Source organism: Leucoraja erinacea, chromosome 1 (genome assembly GCF_028641065.1).
Source record: "Leucoraja erinacea ecotype New England chromosome 1, Leri_hhj_1, whole genome shotgun sequence".
NCBI classification, from domain to species: domain Eukaryota; kingdom Metazoa; phylum Chordata; class Chondrichthyes; order Rajiformes; family Rajidae; genus Leucoraja; species Leucoraja erinaceus.
The window spans coordinates 56,390,373-56,409,469 of record NC_073377.1 but is presented as its reverse complement, the minus strand read 5'-3'; positions in this window follow the sequence as shown (position 1 = coordinate 56,409,469).

Here is a 19,097-nt window from a genome sequence, read left to right as displayed (position 1 = left end):
TTTGTAACAACCTCTTATTATCTCTTGATTATCACTGTTCAAAGATATAGCTCTTCTTGCAAGGGCTATAAACCCCCCCCAGGAATCTTTTCAATCCCTTTGGCGTTTTTTCCAGTTGCATCTTGAGGTGATTCAGACATATGCTAGCCAGTCATTACATGAATCCCAGCTAAGGTGTGCAACAGCATGGTAATTGCTGGATCATCACATTGCATAAAAGATCAGGCAATGTGTTTGTGTGCTTTCGGTGCCAGAAATATCGACCATTTCTCTGCCTCCACAGATGCTGCTTGACCTGCTGATCTCTCCCAGCAGTTTTTTTACTCCTGAAGCAATGGGTTTTAACATTCAAATCAAAACAAATCAAATCAGATTTAGCAATTCCTGGACATATTTTAAAAGACTATTCCAAATAATCAATTAGGGAGTTTTGTATTTAACAAATTGCCCATTCAATGTTGTGTTGCTATTGGTATTGGTTTAATATCCCACCTGATTTAAGAGGGCATCAATAATACCAGTGCCCAAGAAGAGTAAGGTGATGTGGCTCAACAACTATTGACCTGTGGCACTAACGTCTGTAGTGATGGTGCTTTGAGAGGTTGGTTATGGTGCATATCAACTCCTACCTCAACAAGAACCTCGACCCAATATAGTTTGCCTACCGTCACAACAGGTCAACGGAAGATGCGATCTTGCTGGCTCTCCACTCTGCACTGGACCACTTGGACAATAAAAACACTTACGTCAGACTACAGCTCGGCATTCAATACCATCACCCCATCCAGGCTGGTTACCAAGCTCACGGAACTGGGTCTCTGTGTATCCCTCTGCATTTGGATCCTCGACTTCCTCATCCACAAACCACAGTCAGTTTGAATTGGCAGAAACACTTCTTTCTCATTAACCATCAGTACGGGAGCACCTCAAGGCAGCGTGCTCAGCCCCCTGCTTTACTCACTCTATCACTCATGACTGTAGCCGTGACACAGTGCGAACTCCATCTTCAAGTTCACTGATGACATCACCATTGTTGAACGAATTACAGATGGTGATGAGTCAGAGTATAGAAGTGAGATCGACCGATTGACCAAATGGTGCCAGCACAACAACCTGGCTCTCAATTTCAGTAAAACCAATGAACTGATTGTGGACTTTGGAAGAGGAAGGATGAGGATCCACAATCCTGTTTATATCAACGGGACAATGGTGGAGAGAGTCAAATTCTTGAAAAACTTCAAATTCCGGGGCGTGTATATTTCCGAAGATCTTTCCTGAACCCAGCACACTGATGCAATTATAAATAAAGCACATCAACGCCTCTACTTCCCGAGGTATGTCAGAGAGGATTCTCTTGGACTTCTACAGGTGTACAGTAGAGAGCACATTAACTGGTTGCATCATGGCCTGGTTCGGCAACTTGAACGTCCAGGAGCGAAAAAGACTGCAAAAAGTTGTGAACACTGCCCAGGCATTCACTGGCTCTGACCTCCACACCATCGAAGGAATCTCTCGCAGTCGCTGCCTCAAAATGGCAACCAGCATCATCAGAGACCCACACCACCCTGGCCATACACTCATTTCACCACTGCATCGGGAAGAAGGTACAGGAGCCTGAAAACTGTAACGTCAAGGTTCAGGAACAGCTCCTTCCCTACAGCCATCAGGCTGTTAAACACTACAACCTCAAATAAGCTCTGAAGTACAATAGACTATTATTGGTATTATTGCACTATTATTGCACTACTATTGTTTGTTTTTTGTGTGTACGTATGTGTGCATGTGTATGTATGCATATATATATATATGTGTATGTGTGCACTTGTGTACATGTGAGTATATGTACTCACTGAACTTATTTCCTCTTGTTTATCACATTGTTTACAGTGTACTATGTTTGCATATTCTGTTGTGCTGCTGCAAGTAGGAATTTCATTGTTCTATCTGGGACATTTGACAATAAAACACTCTTGACTCTTGACTTGACTTGACTCTTATTGTTACATGTACTGAGATACGTTGAAAAGCATTTGCTTTTGTGCAATACACACAAATTATGCTCCATACAAGTACAATGAATCCATACACATTCAACAGGTAGTGAATGCAGAGAAAAATAAAGCATGCAGAATAATGTTTAACAGTGGAAAGAGCCTGCCCCACTTAGGCGATTGTTTAGGCGACTGTTGGCGACCGTCATAGTCGTAGCAGGTCACCGAAAAACGTGCGACTGGACCCCCCTACGACAATGTCTACGACAAGCTACAACAACCTACAACCTAGTTGACATCAAGCAGCGGCAAGCTACCGACAACCGGCGACCCAATCAACATGACTTAGGAAGTCCACACCTACGAGAACCTACGGCCACACAGACGACAACCTACAGCAACCGAAGCCAGCCTATGTCAACCCGTGAGGCCATCATCAATGCTTACCAAGATGAAGTCATGGACTGCCCTAGTACACCAGATGAGTGGAATAGAGTGGCCCAGGGCTTTGATACCAGATGGAACTTCCAGCACACATGTGGGGAAGTGTACAGCCAGCATGTGGCCATGTGGTGGGGACATGGGCCAACTCCCTGGTCTCCTCCTGGGCCTCCTCCTCCTGGGTCTCCTTAGTCTCCACGTGCCAGGTGGATGAGGATGGGGGTTGGAACTTGCCCTTGGGCTGCCCCTTCCTTCTCCTTGGAGCCATGTTGCACTATCCAATGTCCATTGCCCGCAACACAAAATGCACAATGTCCACACACTCGCCTGACCACGTAAAGCATTTCCCACGGAGGCGCCACTGTCATAGCCTGCCGTAGCTAGTCGTGTCAACAGTCGCCGATGGTCGCAAGCTGTCGAAGGTTGTCATAGGTTGTCGCCTGTATGGTAGTAGGTTGTCATCGGTATGGTCGTACATTGTCGCCGATACAGGCATAGATGGACATCATTCATCGGCATCGCGACTGGTTGTTGTAGCTTGACTTCTGTGGACTTGGGTTTTTCCAATGCCTGTCGCTACTTGATTTTACTTGATGCCGTTACCTGTCTCAGGTTGACGTAGTTGACGTCGGTAGCAGCCAATGGAATTCACCAAAGTCAGAAATGGCGACAACATACGTCACTTGGCAACAGCCTACGACAGCACCTATGTCAGAAGTCAAGTTACGCTCATTGACGTCAAACCCACTGTCGCCGACTGTCGCCAAAAATGTTTGAACATTTTGAAAATCCAGCGGCAACTAGAGGATGCTACGACTCTTTGGGCGACTGAGGAGACGACTCATGACCATACAGGTGACACCCCGGCGACATGTGGCGACAGCTTAGTCGCCTGTAGTCACCTAACAAAATCGCCTAATTGGGGCAGGCCCTATACAGAGAAATTGCAGATAAATAAAAGTTCATGAGCTGCAATGAGGTAGGTTGACAGATTGGGACTACACACTTAGTTTATGGGAAGACCATAGCCGATGCAGCAGACGCCTCCCTGCAAGCTGCTGAGGCAGACGCATCCCGGCGAGCCGCAGAGTAGGCGTGGCTGGAACTACCGCGGTTCGGTTCCTGTGGCCAGCTGATTCAACGGAGCCCACAGCTGAGGTCGGAGCCTGCACGCTGCAATTCGACGGAGCCCACGGCTGAGGTCGGAGCCCGTACGCTGCGATTCGACAGAGCCCACAACTGGGACCTGGGTCAGCATCACGGAGACGTCTGTAGAGGACCCGGAAGTGATAGTGGGAGAGGTCGGTGCAGCGGTCGATGTAGGCGCGGACTGATGGACGAGGACGGACGCATGGAGTGAAGACGCCGCTTCCAATGGGAGGAACAAAGGAGGGCCCAGCATAGGGGGGGGCGTCGTGATTAAGGGTGAAGAACAATGGACAATGGACAACGCAGATACAGTGTATACTTTGTAACTTGATCAACGACTTATATGGCGACTTGGCATACCTTGGGTATGCACGCAGAATTTTGCTGTGACTTGTCACATGTGGCAATAAAGTGTTCATTCATCCAGTATTCATTCATACAGTAGGCAGATAACAATGAGGAAGAAGCAGTTCCTGAAATGGTGGCACATGCTTTCAACCTTTTCTACCATCTCCACGCAGGAGACGGCAGAAGAGGGAGTGAGTGGGGTATAAAAAATTCTTGATTATGTTGCCCGCTTTCCCAGAGCAGCGTGAAGTGTCACAGGGCAAGGGGGTGGATTGTGTGATGGACTGGGCTAAAATAAGCAACTCTGCAATTTCTTGCAATCTTGGGTAGAGCTGTTGCCAATCTGCGATGCATCCTGATGGTATGCTTCCGACGGTACATATGTAAAAGTTGATAAGAGTGATTGGAGACATGCCGAATTTCCTTAGTCTTTCGAGGAAGTGGCGCAATTGGTGTGTCTTCTTGGCCGTAGATTTGATGGACTTGGTCCAGGGCAAATTGTTGCCGATATTTGCACCTATAAACTTGAGGTACCTTTACTTCGGCACCATTGATGCTGATTGGGGCATAGAAACATACAAACATAGAAACATAGAAACTAGGTGCAGGAGGAGGCCATTCGGCCCTTCGAGCCAGCACCGCCATTCATTGTGATCATGGCTGATCGTCCCCAATCAATAAACCGTGCCTGCCTTCTCCCCACATCCCTTGATTCCACTAGCCCCTAGAGCTCTATCTAACTCTCTCTTAAATCCATCCAGTGATTTGGCCTCCACTGCCCTCTGTGGCAAGACATGTACTCCACCATGTTTCCTGAAGTCAATGAGTAGCTCCTTTGTCTTGCTGACATTGAGAGAGAGCTTGGTGTTTTTAAACCATGTTACTAAGCTGTCTATCTCCTTCCTGTACTCATCATTCTTTGTGATTTGTCCCATGACAGCGGTATTATCTGCAAATTGAAGACTTTTTTTGCAACAATACATCACATATGAATCTGAATAAAATGGAACTAATAGGGGTTAATTAATTTGGCTAACCCCTAAAAATGGGCATCAAGTGCATTTTTGACAGAATATTAGATTGGTGCCATCTGTTTTTTCTAATGGGTTTGTTTGTGCTATCAGTTCGACCTGCACTGTTTGTAAAATCTCCACATTAGCAGGGGGCCAAACACCACTGGTATCTGGTGCTATCTAGCCATAGAGTTGCCTAGTACAGAAATAGGCCCTTCGGCCCACCATGTCCATGCCATTCCTTTTAACCATCTCCACTAATCCCACCTGCTCACATTTAAGCTGTATCCTTTTGCATTTGCTGATTTAGGTGCCTGTCTAAATGCCTCCTAAGCATTCTTCTTGCAGGTCACCCAGTCAGTTTCCTTTGCTCCAAGAAAAACAGGGCTAGCATATCCAACAGCAAATAATCCACTGGAGGAATTCAGTTGGCTGATCAGCATCTGTGGTTGGAAAGGATTGATCAACATATCGGGACAAAGCCCGACAATTGAGCATGCGTTTGAGTCCTTACCACTGGCATTGTTCAATCTGCTGCGTCCCTCCAGCAGATTGTTTATCGCTTCAGATTCCAGCATGATTAGCAAGTTTGCAGATGGTACAAAACTGGGTGGTATTGTCAATAGAGAAGATGGTTGTCAAAAATTGCAGCAGGATCTTGATCAGTTGAGCAGGTGGGCAGATTTATGAGGATGTTGCCAAGACTCGAGGGTCTGAGCTGTAGGGAGACGTAGAGCAGGCTGGGACACTTTGGAGTGTAGGAGGATGAGGGTGATGAGGGTGATCTTATAGAATTGTACAAATTCATGAGAGGAATAAATCGGGAAAACACTTACTTACTCAGAGTAGGGGAATCGAAAACCAGAGAACATAAAGAATTAATAGGAGCCTGAGGGGTAACAAAGGGTGGTGGGTGTGTGGAACGAGCTGCTGGAGGGGATAGTTGAGGCAGGTACTATCCCTACCAGGGGGTGGCTGGGCAGAGGCCCCTCCATCAAATAGAAAACAGGTTGATCTCGTTGGCTCAGTCCTGATTGCTTTCCCTCCCCAGGCTATTGGTCGTCTTTTAGCCTGTAATGCTCTTGATACTGCTTCACACATCCCTCATGTTGTTCCGCTGAAGTTTCAGCACCAGCTTCCTGTAGTCGTCCTTGCCCTGTCATAGTCTCGCCTTCATATCTTTCTGCATCCGTTTCACCTCCTCCCTGTCACCATTCCTGAAGGCCCTCTGCTTCTGGTTGAGAAAGGCCTTTATGTCACTGGTGACCCTGGGCTTGTTGTCAGGGAAACAGTGTATAGTCATCTCAGTGACAACGTTATCTACAGATATTTATGAAACTGGCAACACAGTCCGTGAGTCCATCAATGTCCTCTCCATGGGGACTACAGAATGCATCCCAGTCAGTGACCTCAAAACAACCCTGTAGAGCATCACAGGCCTCTTGTGACCATCTTCTCACTGACCTTGTGGTCACAGGCAGCCTCTGGACCATTAGCTTATACCGGGGTAGGAGGTGAACCAGGTTGTGGCGGAAGGACTATGGAGCTGTACGCCTCTTCAACATGGGCATACAGCAGGTCCAATGTTTTCATTTCCCTGGTGGAACAGTCAACAAACTGAGTGAAAGTGGGTACAGTAGTGTCCAAAGTCACGTGGTTGAAATCCCCCTAGATTGCGATGAAAGCACTCGGGTGCTGTGTCTGAAGTCTCGTGGTACAGTGTGGATGACGTTACGCGCGTGCAGCGGATTGGTTGATGGAGGAATGTAAACAGCTATCACGATGGCGTGTGAGAATTCCCTGGGCATATCGAATGGATGGAGACTCACAGCCATCAGCTGTGTCAGGCTACACACACATTCCTTAATGCCCCTGTCCCACTTAGGAAACCTGAACGGAAACCTCTGGAGACTTTGCGCCCCACCCAAGGATTCCGTGCGGTTCCCGGAGGTTGCAGGTGGTTGCCAGAGGTTGCAGGTAATGGAAGCAGGTAGGGAGACTGACAAAAACCTCCGGGAACCTCTGGGAACCGCACGGAAACCTTGGGTGGGGAGCAAAGTCTCCAGAGGTTTCCATTCAGGTTTCCTAAGTAGGACAGGGGCATAACTGTGATGTGACCAGTGTTGAACCATTTATTGTTAATGAGAATAGTAAGTCCCCCACCTTTACAGTTGCCACTCTCTCTGCAGTCCCTGTCCGCCCGAACAGTCTGAAAGCCGACCACACTCGTGTTAGACAGAGATGTCCTCGTGGACCCATGTCTCCGTGAAACACATCACACTGTTCTCACGGTACTTCCTCTGGGCCCTCACTCGTGCAGCTAGATCATCCATCTTGTTAGCCAGTGATCTCACATTCCCCAGTGTGATGGAAGGCGAGTATTGCTTGTACCTCCTTTTCTCTGCACGTCGTTTCAACCCCGGACCGGCATCCCCTGTATTTTCTCCTAAGTTACTTGGGGATTTCTGACGTAACCCCTGGTGAATTCAGCCGGTCGGGGTGGTCGGAGGTCGAGCAGTTGATCCCTGGTGTAGACAAGAAAGAGACCAGTTCCTCGTTGCTGCTGTGGTAGTGACGAGACAGAAATATGGTGAAAAAGTATATCCCCAACGAGGAAAAAGATAAAATGTTTCCTCCATCACAACATGGTGCAAGAAACGAACTAACTAATTACCTAAACACAAAATAAATAGGAAATAAATAAATACATTTAAAAATAAGGAAAATAGGAGCGACTGTTGGCTGGCTGCCGTGTGCACAGAACCAGAACCAGGACCATTACGCAATGTCCAGAAAATAATATTTGTAAGTAATAAGAATGTGCACATTCAGTTCTCAATGTCAATATGAAGTTTTTTGTTATATTGCATTCCTTATTACTGAAAGAATAAAACTCAGCTCTGTGAATTAATAATCACCATAATTACATAACATCATAACTAAATTATGTAGACTTGAGAAGAGTTTCAACCCAAAACGTCACCTATCCTTTTTCTCCAGAGATGCTGCCTGACCCGCTGAGTTACCCCAGCACTTTGTATCTATCCAGGATCACTATGAGAGTCTTTGCAATATAGTTCTCACCCAGCTGTCCCAACACATTTCAGGCATGATTTTCTTTCCAACCAAAAAGAAGCTTCACCTTGCAATTGTCACGAAAGTTCAGTTAAGAAAATTACTCTCTGAAGCTCAGGCATGCCTGCTCTGAACCTTTCTCCCCACCTCCTCCTCCTTATCCTCCTCTCTTCTAACAGCTCCTCCTGCTCTGTGGAGCTCTTCTTTTTATCATTGCAGCACTGCTTCTTTCCTAGCAGATTGACTAACAAGCAAAATTTCAGGACAAGCTTTCAAATAAAGAAAAAAATCACTTCAACAACTAAACCTTTCAATGTAGGCTGTTGAAACTGGGCAAGCAAAAGTTTCAAAAATCCTTACAATTGGAACAGGAGCCAAAAGAAAGAATCAATGAATAGAAAACCTAAAGACCGAAATCTGAACTAAAAACGGATAGATGCTAGAAACATGCAGTGGGCAGAGAGCAACTTGGTAAATGCCTAACATAATAATGCAGTTTTATCTCTACTTTTGTACAGCAAATAATGAATATTTTATGTACGGGGACTTTTGTGCATATTTTCATATTTTCTGCTTGAAAAAAATGGATTAAAAAAATAGACACAGGAAGGATCACACAGGCACACAATCCATTAATTTAAATCCCCACAGCCTAACATTCCTCTGTTCACGTGCCCAGACACATGTTTACTCTCTCAAATGCAAAAAAATAAAAAATGTCAATTTTTTTTGTGTGTTCTGTTATTCAAGTATTTGTCTCTATATTTCAACTGGCTCCTTTATTTCTTCACATTCATAAACCGTGCCCAATAAATATCTTAAAATGCCAAGTAATGCAATTAGTAGATGTTGAGCTTCTACTGTTGGAATAACTTAAGTCACACACAGTGATTAAGATCCAAAGACTTTATTAGCGTTACAGCATAGGTAACTTCATCTTAGCATGTAACTCAAGACTGAGGGAGAAAGGGCAGAGATGGTTTTTATCGCACACATGCTGGTCGTGTTTGCAAGCACACCGTGAAGTACCCGGGCTATGTTTTACTTTCCTCCAGCTTATTATCAATTGCTATGCATGCCTTATTTAGTCAATGGTTTTGTACAGACATTTAATTCTTTCAGAGGGAGTATGTAGATCAGTGTCACTCATGTTATGAGTCATACTTTGAACGTGGTCCCGCATAGCATGGGGAATCTTGTGTGCTGGACGGGCAACTGGAATTACCTCAAGGTTAATGGTAATTATGTACTTAACACGCAACCTGCCCAGCTTGTCATCAAACAAGGTTTTGTATTGTGTCAGGATTTTTTGGCTAAGTCACAGGTTGTAGTCAAATGACAAACAGAAGGGCTGAAAGAGACAAGTACATGGTCTTGGCATGCGTTGGCAGAGACGGCACAGATAGCACATCCTCACGATCAACATAGAAACTCATGTTATGGACACATGAGCTAAGACAGCAACGTAGCTCGACTTGACCAATAGGGTGCACTGGACCTTCTGCAAATGTGAGAAGGGAGGCAGCCGTAGGAGTGACAGTATCTGTTTTTCGTAACTTTTTCAACACAGCTAGACAGATCACGTTACACCTGCCCCCTGTGTTAACTTTCAGATAAAAGGTCTTGCCATTAACGAGCAACACGACCTTGAGGTCTAGATGTTTGTGCATTAAATCAGATAAGGAATGCACATAGAAGTCCAAACCTTCGCTAGCAGCCTGCAAATCTGTGGGAGCTGGTTGAGAGTATTCTGAGAGCAAGTTCTCATGGCAAAGTAAATTAACAGATTGCCTTGTTTGAAATCTGTTGCTATGCAAATGACAGCATCTGAAGAAGTGATTCCGTTTGTTACAAAATCGATATAATTTTATATAACGGTTACGAGCAGCAGCATGCGAACACCCACAGTTAAAACAATTGTCTATTAGTCTCATGATAGAGTTGTCGGGCACTTGAGCAGAACGGTGAGAGATTTGATAAGACATGCCTGCAACATTAATTTCATGACCAGCAGAGTGCCCTAAACCTTTTGTATGAGCGTCAGCCATTTCAGCAATGTGACAGCAGTTTTCAGCAGTCTCTAGAGTAAGCTCAGCAACCCGCAGTGACTCGTAATTTATCATTGTGGGCACCATATACCAAACGGTCACAGACTAGGCTATCATATATATCCCTGAAATCACATCAATTGGCAATGTGCTTCAACGCACTGACATACATCTCCACAGGTTCACCCTGTGTCTGGCTTCAGGAAAAGAACAAATGCCTCTTCATGACCAAGTTAGTACGTAACTCATATAACTGTCGAAATTTGTGTAGTAGGCAGTCAGGGTCTCGGACAGACTCAGCGGGAGTGATCTGGACACCAGCCGGGTCAAATCTAGCCAGTTCAAAATGAAATCTTCTTGCACGTTGAGCAGCTTCTGTGCCTGCTAGATTAAGAAGAATTGACACTCGAACACCGGGAGCAGCAGTAGGCTGAGCCACTTCAATGTAAATTGAGAAATCTTCTTCAAATACACACCACCATTCTGCGAGGTCCTCATCAAACACCAGGATCTCTGGTTTTCTGAGGGCTGAAGCCATAGTAATATATACAAACAACAAACTAAAATAGAAGCAATATAATTAAGCAACTAATGAGTCCATACACACTGACACCATGTTGAGCTTCTGCTTTGGAATAACTTAAGTCACTCACAGTGATTAAGATCCAAAGACTTTATTAGCGTTACAGCATAGATAACTTCATCTTAGCAAGTAAATCAATAGTGAGGGAGAAAGGGCAGAGAAGCTTTCTGTTAAACTAGTGGGTGTAGCTATAAAGTATGACACATGATCTACAGTAGAAGCATAAATTAAGTGAATTAAATGCAGTAAATTAACAAAGCAAATTTATTAAATGGTGTTCGAAATGTAATTATGAGCAAATACATAAGGGGGAGAAATCAAGACAATTTCCTTTAACTGCAGGGTATTATAACCTCTGAGATAAAATGTTATAATGACATTTTAAATGCAATAATTACATTTCGAAACAAAGTAAAATAATCAAAGACCACTGCGATAATCTCTTAAATTTACGTCAGTGGAATAATCCGATTTATTAAGAATTATGACAAGCGGCTCTGGATCTTTAAGGATGTAGAGTCCGTGTATGTGCAGAGTGTGTTTCAACTTCATCTTTATTGACTTGGGCTTAAATTCTGGGCTGATAGTCAGCATTGCCGTGATTCTGCCCAGAGCTGCTTTTTCTGTCTCCCGTCTCCATTGAAGCCATATGTCATGTTGACTCTCTGACTTCACTTATGTCCTGGTATCATTTTTCATATTCCTTAATATGGTGTAGACCAAGCTCTCTCAGCATCCTATTCACTGGGAAGGATTCTATTTAAATTGGTACGTGGAACTCCATCAAAAAACTACCTTGCGAGATCCCTGTTCCATTCCAATCTTTCAGTTTGATCCTCTAGGAATAAAGTTAGTGGTTGCTTTGCCAGATATCTTGCACTCTATCCATCATGGTCTGCTAGAGCTCTTAGTTGCTGTCAATTTTAATTCCCCTTCCATAACTACTTTTCTGTCCTTGGCCTCCCCCGTTGCCAGAGTGAGACCGCATGCAAACTGGAAGCTCAGGGCCTCATGTTCCACATGATGATCCAACTGGATGAACATTAGTTTTGTAGAAAGGAACTGGAGATGCTGGTTTAAACCAAAGATAGACACAGAATTCTGGAGCAACTCAACAGACAGGCAGCATCTCTGGTGCAGCAGACTGATGAGCATTTGATGGTTCAATTTCAAATAAACCCACTGACCCTCCCCTTTTCATCCTACCTTCCCCACCCCTGGTGTACACATCTAGCTCCCCATGCTCAAATCATGATCTATTTCCTTTCCTTGCTCTCTTCATGGATAGGTTGGGTAAGTGGGCAGATGCAGTGTGATGTGGATAATTGTGAGGTTATCCACTTTGGTGGAAATAACATTATTCAGATTATTATCTGAATGGTGTCAGATTAGGACAAGGGGAGGTGCAATGAAACCTGGGTGTGCTTGTAAATCAGTCACTGAAAATAAGCATTCAGGTACAGCAGACAGTGAAGAAAGCTAATGGCATGTTGGCCTTCATTGCGCACGGATTTGATTTTAGGGGCAAGGAAGTCCTACTGTAGATGTACTTGGCCCTGGTGAGACCACACTTGGAGTATTGTCTGCCAATTTGGTCTCCTAATTTGAGAAAAGACATTATTGCTATTTAGGGAGTGTAGCGTAGGTCCTCCAGGATGGTGGGACTGTCATATGATGAAAGAATGGGTCGACTGAGTTTGTATTCACTGGAATTTAGATGAGAGGGGATCTTATAGACAAATATACAATTCTTAAATGATTGTGCAGGCTAGATGCAGGAAAATTGCTCCTGATGTTGGGTGAGTTCAGAACTAGAGGTCATAGTTTAAGAATAAAGGGTGGGCCATTTAGGACTGAGTTGAGGAAACACTTTTTCACCCAGAGTGTTGTGAATCTGTGGAATTCTCTGCCACAGAAGTCAGTGGAGGCCAAATCACTGGATGTTTTAACTCTTAGGGCTAACGGAATCAAGGGATATGAGGAGAAAGCTGGAATGGGTACTGATTTTGGATGATCAGCCTTGATCATATTGAATGGAGGTGCTGGCTCGAAGGGCCGAACGACCTATGCCTGCACCTATTTTTCTATGTTTCTGTTTCTATCTCCACCCCTCACTATTCCAAGTTTTGAAGAATGCAAGGTTAACTCATACAAAAGTACAAAACTCTTATAAGATACACATGGAGTTCATTTCGCTTCTCACTGCACAGAATCGGGCAATCGGAGTCTCAAAAAGAAGGAATTTGAGGAAAGAGGTGAGGAAATTTCTTCACTAATTTGGTGACTAATTTTCAGAATCTGCTGCCTAGGAGGACTATGGACACTCATTCACCCTAGAATGAAACTAATACAATATATCTTTACTTATTAAGCAAATGAAGGGATATGGAGTTAATGCAGGAATGTGGCACCAACTTAGACAATAGCTATGATCTGATGTGTGACAGAATCGGTGTGAGACGAAGGGTTTATTCCTGATTCTAATTGCAGGTTATTTGTTAATTGTTTCCATTCCCCAAGTAACAAGATAGTAAGCAATGACAAAAAAATAGTATTCATTTTTTGTGCACATTCAGTTCCCAGTGACAATATGAGAATGAATCATCCAATCAGCTGAGAAGGTTATTGGCTGCAACCTTTTCTCCATTGATGAACTGTACACTGCAAGGGCCAGGAAGTGAGCAGGTAAGATCATCTCTGACCCCTCTCACTCTGTCCACAAACTCTTTGAATCACTTCCCTCTGGAAGGTGACTCCGGACTGTCAAAGCTGCCACAGCCAGACATAAAAACAGCTTTTTTCAACGAGTAGTAGCTCTACTCAATAACCAAAAAATTGTAGCCTCCTTCTACTCTGGCATTTTATTTAATTCAAATGTTTAATCAATAATGTTTTATTATTAATGTTTAATGTTTTATGTATCATTCCTAACTGTCGCTGTATGTCATGTTGTCACTTGTGGGTGGTGCACCAATGCAAATTCCTTGTATGTGAATTCTTGGCTAATAAACTCCCAGTGACAATAAGTTATGGGGGCGCCGTCCTGTATGGTATGGCTGCCCAGCCTGCAGCTGTCCATTTTTTCATCTCTTTTTTTTAATTTTTAGTTAGTTCAAATGTTTTTGTTCTGGAGTTCTAGTCTTTCTTATGTGGGGGGTGGGGAAAGGGGGAAACTACCTTTCAGGGTCCCTATCTGGTCGGAGAGGCAGCTTTTCTCCGGGCTGCACTGTCGACCCGTCCTCGCGGCCTACCAGCGGGCCTGAAACGGCGTATCCTGAGGGCACCGCCCAGAACCTTGGCTTTGGCAGCGGCACTGCGCTGGAGCGCTATCGCAGAGTGGAGCGGGCGATGCCTTGCCCGGGTCGCCGCGCTGGAGCTCCAGTGTGCTGGGACCACCGTTGAAACATCACGGAGCTGCGGGTCTGTGGAGCGGCCAGCTGCGGGCAGCGGCGCTGAACTTTAACATCGGGAGCCTGGGATCTCTTGCTGAGATCGCCAGTAGTGGAGCTCCATCCGGCGCGGCCTTGTTGGCTTCGGAAGCCGCGGTCTCGAGTAAGGAGGCAGCCGTTCCAGGTGTCCCAAGCCGCTGAGAAGATTCTCCCGACGCCGGAGCACCATCACCCGGCGAGAACGGCCTGGAACATCGGGCCTCCGTAGAGGCGACTGCGGAGGCCTCAATTGGTCCAACTATGGGTGGACATGGGAATGGGACTGGACTTAGTGCCTTCCCTCATAATGGAAACCATTGTGGGGGGATGTTTTTTATGTTAAAGCTCTTTATTATTGTTATGTTTGTATTCTTTTTTTATGTGCTGCATTGGCAACAAGAATTTCACTACACCTAGGTGTATGTGACTAATAAATAAACCTTTGAACCTTTGAACCTTTGAACATATTCATTCATTCATATGTTTTTTTTAGTGTATTACATACCTTATTACTGAAAGAATAAAACACTCAAGTTCTTAGATTTAACAACACCACGGTTACTGGCATCGACTCCCTTGTAGTTAGTCTCTGCAGGAGAATGGGCTAGCTCATGCTGAAAAGTGGCAGAAGATCAGTCTGAAGAAGAATCCCGACCTGAAACGTCACATATCTCCAGTACTTAGTATTCTTTAGCAGGTTGGCCAACTGGTTTGTAGTAAACCATAGGCTTACTCCGGTGAATGGTTCAGCAGTTTCTGAACTCCCTACTGAGTCAAGTGTTTTTCTGATGGCTCTGATCACGTGAGGCTTTACAGGCTTTGAACAGTGTGCCCCATGGTTGGGTCCTCAGGTTATGTGCACAAAGACCTGATTCACTGCTCATGCGATACATTTTGCAGCAAAGCCTCAAGTTCATTGAGAGCCTTGCAGCCACAACAGATTCAGGTTCAGGACATGTCCAGTGATTCCAATTGTTGCTTCGTTGACAAGATGTTTCCCTCAATGGCAAGGACACCATTTATTCCCCACCATCAATCGCCGCTGAAGTGCACTTGACTTCCTTGGCCATTTCTCTGGGCAATTATTCGGGATTCCCCGAAACGCTCGGGTTCCGCCAGATGTTGCCAGGGGTTCTGAGAGAAATAGGCTAATCATATGTAAATACATTTTTGAGTCATTTTGTGTTTAATTTCATATTATACACGCACGACATATTTAGCAATGTCTATTTAGCATATTTAGCGACATCATATTTAGTGACGTCTATACAGCACCAGTGTGAAACGGCCTTTAGTGATCAGTAGATAGGAGCTGTACATGACGGATATGTGTATCATCAAGTGACTCACTCGAGTACAGACACATGCACGGTCTCCATCAGTCCTGTCTGTGCTTCCTGGCGTGCAGGTACAGTCCCTCATTCACCCATATTATTTAATAATTTTTACCCATCATTTAGGGATGTTATATGAATTTAAAAAATGTAAGTATGTTTATGTTTATTTTTGTTAGTTTATCAAAAGTTTATTTATGGTATGTTTGTGTTAGTTTATTTTCTCTCTCTCGCTCAACTCCAAGGTTAGTTCTGTTTGCCTTGAATTGCTTCAGTTTTGAACAAGCAGTATGATTTCAGTAATTTATTTTGCATTGTCATTAAACTTGAGAAAATCATAAGTTGTTTTTTGCTTAAACCAGTTATCAGAAAATGTATTATGTTTGCCTTATGAACTTTATGAAAGAGAAAGAAAGAGATTAATAAAGATATATAACTATTTTTATGTGGGGGTTCCCCGAGACATGAAAATTACACCAAGGGTTCCGCAAGGATAAAAAGGTTGAGAATCGCTGGTTTAGAATCATAGTGCCATACAGCGCAGAAACAGGCCATTTGGCCCAACTTGTCCATGCTGTAAAGGTTTTACAACTGAGCTGGTCCTAATTACTGTTGTTTGGATATCCCTCTGAAGCTTTCATATCCTTGTACGTGCTTAAATGTCTTTTATGCATCACTCCTTTACAATCATCCCATAGTTATTGTAGCCATTACTGATACTAATGTTTTAATTCCTTTTATTTGCATACATTTAAAACATTCTGGTTACTGTGATGAGATTCAGACACACCTCCAGATCAATAAAGCGTGCGTTTAAATAATAAAACCAAACCATTACACTGGAAAAGTGAGGGGCAACTTTTCCACACAGCTGGTTGTCGGTATATGGAATGAGCTTCCATAGGAAGTAGTGGAAGCAGGTACTATCACAACATTTAAACAACATTTGGACAAGTACAAGGATAGAAAAGATTTAGAGAGATATAGGTGAAACGCAGGTAGGTAGAACTAGCGTAGATGGGGCATCTTAGTCCGCATAGGTAAGTTAGACTATAGGGCCTGTTTCTGTGATGTATGATCCTATGACTGTAGAAACAGGCCCTTTAGCCTAATAGTGGCAATTAACAGGCCCTTTAGCCCAATAGTGGCAATTAATAGAACTGCAGTAGTTCCTGCAACCACGTAGTAGATTCACTGCATTGCTGTTTGTATATATATTATTTTATCTATCTATCTATCTATCTTCTATCTATACTATTACTAAGACTCTCATCTTGACCACTTTTGCTTTATTTGCGCAAAAACATTACTCTATATCGCTAGGATTTTTTCTCCACCTTACTCACCTTTCTCCTCTGCTCTAAGCCACCAAGCTTTGTTCCGATTGAGAGTGGAGTTGGGAAACTCTCTGTGTGGAGTTGGGTAAGCTGCTGTGTGGAGTCGGGAGGTGCTGTGTGGTGTTGATACGGTGGCTGCTGAATAGAATCCCTCTCCCCCACATAACCCCCCCCCCACCCACAACCCCCGCTTTCCCCCCTCTCACCCCCCCCCGCACACCCCCCCCCCCCCCACCCCCCCCCCCCTTTACCCCCCTCCCCCACATCCCCAACCCCCACAAACCCCCCCCCCGACTCCCCATCCCATCCCCTACGCTGCCCCTGCCCTACACCCTGCATGCCCTCCAGCCCCCTGCCCTACACTCCCCTGCCCTACACTCCCCTGCCCTACACTCCCCTGCCCTACACTCCCCTCACATACACCCCCTTCCCCTACACCCCTCTCCCCTAACCCCCTCCTCCCCTGCACCCCCCTCCCTTGCACCCCTCACCTCCTGCACCCCTCCATCCCCCACCGCCCCCTCCCCTGTACCGACCCTCCCCTGCACCTCCTCCCCTGCACTCCCCTCCCCTGCACCCCATCATGCCCCCCGTACACCCACCTAACTACACACACACCCTGACACCCCCCCTCCCCTACACCTCTCCTCCCCTACACCCACCTTCCCTTACACCCCCTCCCCCATGCTCCCCTCCCACACACATCCTCTCCCCTCTGTCCTTGTCTCTTCCCTTCTTGTTCTCCCTCTGCATTGAGGCGATACAGGACAATATTTGATTCAGCAGCAAACAAGAACATCTTTGATTTTCAGTTATTCACTCACGTACCTTCAGGCCACAAAGCTACATAATTCCAATTCATCACCAGTCTCCAGTCTGATTGCTTTTGTCCACGCTGACCTTCCCATTTCTTTTTATTTAAAGCCACCAGTATTAACATTGCACCTTCAAAGTGCTCAAAGTAAATTAACACATGTTGCCTGAAGGAAATTTACATTTCAACCCAAGAAACTGCAGATGCTGGAACCTTGAGCAAGACACCAAGTGCTGGAGGAACACAACGGGTCAGGCAGCATCTGTGGAGGGAACAGACAAACAATGTTTCGGTTTGGGACCATCCTTCAGACAGAAGTTTGTGTGTTAATTGTTTCCAAGGTCCCATGGACACCACTTGCATTGTCTACGCCAGTTTTTCCCAAGGACATTTAGTCTTATTTTTCAAGATTCAGATTCAAGATAGTTTATTGTCATGTGTCCCAGATAGGACAATGAAATTCTTGCTTTGCTTCAGCACAACAGAATATAGTAGGCATAAATACAGAACAGATCAGTGTGTCCATATACCATTGAATATTATATATATATATATATATATATATATATATATATATATATATATATATATATAACACACATAAATAAATAAACAGATAAAGTGCATTGGTCTATTAATGTTCAGAGTTTTGTTTGAGTTGAGTTTAATAGCCTGATGGCCGTGGGGAAACAGCTATTTCTGAACCTGGACGTTGCAGTCTTCAGGCTCCTGTACCTTCTGCCTGAAGGTAGCGGGGCGATGAGTGTGTGGCCAGGATGGTGTGGGTTCTTGATGATGCTGCCAGCCTTTTTGAGGCAGCGACTGCGATAGATCCCCTCAATGGTAGGGAGGTCAGAGCCGATGATGGACTGGGCAGTGGTTACAATTTTTTGTAGTATTTTCCGCTCCTGGGCGCTCAAGTTCCCAAACCAAGCCACGATGCAACGGTCAGCATGATGACTACTCTGCACCTGTAGAAGTTAGAGAGAGTCCTCCTTGACATACCGACTCTCCGTAATCTTCTCAGGAAGTAGGGGCGCTGATGTGCTTTCTTTATAATTGCATCAGTGTTCTCTGACCAGGAGAGATCTTCAGAGATGTATCATTACTGCGAAACTGCAAAGCGAAATATTGTCAGAAGCAGTACAGTAATAAAATCTCATTAATATCCTTAAACTAATAATGTTAAATATTTTACAGCCCCATTGTGATTAGAACTTCAACAAAGTTAATATCATAAATGTTTAATTAACCGACACAATGAGAATATGGAAATATTCATTTTGAATGACATTTGAAACCCAACTCAATTTTCAAGTGCAAATTAATGGAGTCCCATTTTGATCTGCTTGCTTTCATTAGAGATATGAACATGGGTACAATGACCAAAGTGTACTGGAATTTCAAACTGTTTCAGTAAGAAAATGGCTCAGGAACAGTTGCAGAATTGTGTACATTCTAAGTACTTGGAAAAACGGCTTCCAAGGTTGTCCAAGTACCTAGAATGTAAGTACTTGCAGTATAATGTGTAGGAAA